We start from the raw sequence: 4,151 nt of genomic DNA on the forward strand, positions 1-4,151 counted from the left end.
TGGGCTCAATGAGATGGGGATATATAATCTTCCCATGAATTAGGAAGTCAATGAAAGTTTCTGCTGGTAATATTGCTCATTCTATGGCAAATCTGACTGGTTGTTTTTTGTTTGTTTGCTTCTGTGGGGGAGGTAGCAAGGGGAGGGAGTTAACAGTACTTTCTTATCTTCTTCTATTTCTTAGAAATCAAACTCACCCGATGCTCTTAGTAATTCATTCATTTTCCTTAGAATCCTTTTGGTTTTACTCTCTATTTATCCTCCACTCCAAATCATCTTATTATTTTCTTACTTTTCATTAGAGTGTTAAACACATACCCCAAATTGCTAGCGACTGTGAACAATTTTATTTTAAAAGGAGGGCTTTATCTTCAAACACCCACAGAAGGTAAGAGAAAATGTTTGCAATAAAGCAAAGAAGGAACTCAGAACAGTTAGATTTCCATACAAAATAGCTTATGCTAATCCACTTCTGCTTCTTAGAGTATGGAGTAAATATCCTTTTCCCTATTCAACCAAAAATCCTGGACATTATATCTAAAACAAACATAAGAAGACTGAAATGAAAATAAATAGGTAGACAGCTAAAGACCTTGGTACTCAAGGCATGAAATGGTGGCGAATTCCCTAGGTTTTCTTTCTTTCTTTTTCTTTCTTTCTTTCTTTCTTTTTTTTTTTTTTTGTCTCGCATATCTCAGACATGGAGCTGAATAAGCTGGCAACCTAGAAAAACCAATTGATGCAGACAAAAAAAACTTGAACAAAAGCAATCTCTGTTGTCAAAGGACCAGGAAGAGTGTGACCTAGCAAGGCAAAAACATTTAGATAACTGCACTATTCTAGCCAAACACATCACAGAAAAACTGTATTTCCACTTTCACCCACAGCAAAAAAAGCCTAGTGGTGAGCCTAGTCTCATGAGGCTCCCTCACACCAGCACTGTGGTAATGTCAGAGGAGGTCAAATAGGGACCTGGGACTTTCCTTTCAAGAAAACCATAACGAGCTTCCTCTCCTGTGATGTGGCTGATAATCACTTGGGGAACCTGAACTTCTATCTCCATCTATCAGTGAAGAGGTGACACCTCGACCCACCGAGGTACTGTCAGAGGTGGCCTAGTTGAGTGTCAGAAAATTCGCTAGCAACTGAACATTAACAAAGACTGCCCCTGCACTGTGGTCTCAGTGAGGCCACATGGGAAGCAATACCCAGGCACTTTTACCCCTCCCAGCTAAGGAGGCATCAGTGGAGGCCCAGTAGAAAGACAGAATTTCCAAATACCCAGCCATAAAAAGGAGCCACCCCCTGAAGTGTCAATAAAGAGCAAGTGAGGAACCTGGACTTCTACCACTGCCTGTCAATAATGAAGCAATATATCTCCCTTCCTCTGCTGAAGCAGTGCCAGAGAAAGCCAGCAAAAACAAAAGGTTTAAATAAAATTCAGCATAATACCCAATATATCCAGACCTCAGTAAAAAATTACTTGTCATAGCAAAAGCCAGGAAGATTGCGTACTGAAAAAAAATCAATATATGTCAATGTCAAGATGACATGGATGTTACAACCATCTGAAAAATATTTTAAAGCAGCCATAATAAAAATGTTACAAGAAGAAAGTATGAACATACTTGAAACAAATAAAAAAAGAAAATATCAAAAAAAATAGCAAGTCTGTGTTAGTCCTTTTTCATACTGCTGTAAAGAACTGCCTGACATTGAGTAATTTATTTATAAAAGAGAATTAATTGACTCACAGTTCAGTATGGCTGGGCAGACCTCAGGAAACTTAAAATCATGGCAAAGGCAAAGGAGAAGCAAGGCACCTTCTTCACCAGTGACAGAAAACAGCGTGAATGAAGGAGGAACTGCCAAACACTATAACACCATCAGATGTCATGGTAACTCACTCACTATCACCATAACAGCATCGGGGAAACCGCCCCATGATCCAGTTACTCCACCTGTTGTCTCCCTTGACAAGTAGGGATTGTGGGGATTATAATTCTGGATGAGATTTGGGTGAAGACACAAAGCTTAGCCGTATCAAAGTCTTACCAAAAATTAGGTTTATAAGAAAGCAATAGAGATTTCAGAGCTGAAAGAATACAATAACCAAAATAAACAACTCAGTGCATGAGCTCAGAGCAGAATGGAGGGGAAAGAGGAAAGAATCAGTGAACAGAAAGACAGAACAATGAAAATTACCCAATCTGAACAACAAGGAAATAATGCAGTTAAAAAATGAAGAAAGTCTCTGGAATCCAATGGACTGTAGTTACAGATCTGGCATTTATGTCATTGGCATTCCAGGAGGGGAGAATAAACAGAGCAGGGATCAAAAAGTACTTGAGGAAATGATGGCTTCAACTTCCCAAATACGACAAAAACCATAATTTTACAAATTCAAGAATCTGACCAAATTCTGAACAGGATAAACCCAAAGAAATTCACACGAAGACACACCATAATAAAACTTCTACAACTATTAATACATACAAAGAAAATCTTGAAAGCAAGGAGAGAGAGAGAGAGAGAAAAATAAAAAATGACACCTTACCTATAGATGAACAAAAATTCAGATTAAGCGAATTTCCAATTAGGAACCATGGAGACCAGACACAAGTAGCACAACATTTTTAAATGCTGGAAGGAAAGAATTCTCAACCCCAAATCCTAAACTCAGTGAAAGTATCCTTTAGGAATGAAAAGGAAATCAAGATATTCTCAAATGAGGAAAAACAAAGAGAATTTCGTTTCTGCAGACTTTCCCTAAAGAAATGACTGAAAGAAGTTCTCTAAACAAAATACAAATGGTAATAGATGAAATGTTTAAATATAAGGAAAAAAGAAATAATCAGTAGCAAAAGTACAAAAAAATACATCTCTTGAGTTTTCTAAACCTTTGATGGTTGAAGCAAAAATTTTCTAATTTGATTATAAATGTACATAGTGAAAATGTTTAAGAAAATTATATTACTAAGGGAAGAGTTTAAAGAGACTGAAAGGGAGGTATGGTATATATAATACATACGAATATATAAAACCAGGATAGTAGCAGATTAGATAAATCAAAAATTGAATTCAAAAAAATGTTCAAGTATTCTACAGAAAGGCAAGAAAGAGAAGAGACAGAGAAAAGTATCAAAAAGTAAAATGGCATATTTAAGTTCTATTATGTTAACAATGACATTACTGGAAGTGGTCTAAATACATTAGTTAAAATACAGAGATTGGCTGGGTAGATAAAAAAATCACCTCCATATCCACTAACAAAAAAAATAATCCAAGGATTTTCTGTATAAGAAATTCACCTCAAATATAAAGATATAGTCAGGTTGAAATTAAAGGGGAAAAGATGAATCAAAAGAAAGCATATTAATGTCAGATATTAATATCAGATAAAGTAGGCTTCAGAACAAAGTAGTATTCCAGAGGTAGACATTATGTAGTGATATCTGTATCAATCTTCCACAAAGACATAGGAACAGCAAATATGACACTATACAATACCAAACAACAGAGTAACAAAATATGTGGGCTGGGCGCGGTGGCTCAAGCCTGTAATCCCAGCACTTTGGGAGGCCGAGACGGGCGGATCACGAGGTCAGAAGATCGAGACCATCCTGGCTAACACGGTGAAACCCCGTCTCTACTAAAAAAAAAAAAATACAAAAAATTAGCTGAGCTTGGTGTCGGGCGCCTGTAGTCCCAGCCACTCCAGAGGCTGAGGCAGGAGAATGGCGTGAACCCGGGAGGCAGAGAATGCAGTGAGCCGAGATCGCGCCACTGCACTCCAGCCTGGGCGACAGAGCGAGACTCGGTCTCAAAAAAAAAAAAAAAAAAAAAAAAATATATGTGAAATAAAAACCAAAAGGAAGAGAGAGTGAGAACTGAACTAAAATGAGTACATAAATCCACAATTATAGTTGAACTTTAATACCTTTTACTCAGCAATTTATATAAATAATAGAAAATCAGCCTATAGAAATACCATAAAAACTATTTATAAACATTATATAATAAAGTTATAAAATATTTCATCTAAAACATCAGAATATACATTTTTTAGTGTACATGGAACCTGTGCCAAATGTAAAACATATCTAGGGTCTTAAAAATAATCTGAAAAAATGTTTAAAAATTGAAATAAT

This window comes from Trachypithecus francoisi, unplaced genomic scaffold (genome assembly GCF_009764315.1).
Source record: "Trachypithecus francoisi isolate TF-2019V2 unplaced genomic scaffold, Tfra_2.0 Lachesis_group2, whole genome shotgun sequence".
Taxonomy (NCBI): Eukaryota; Metazoa; Chordata; class Mammalia; order Primates; family Cercopithecidae; genus Trachypithecus; species Trachypithecus francoisi.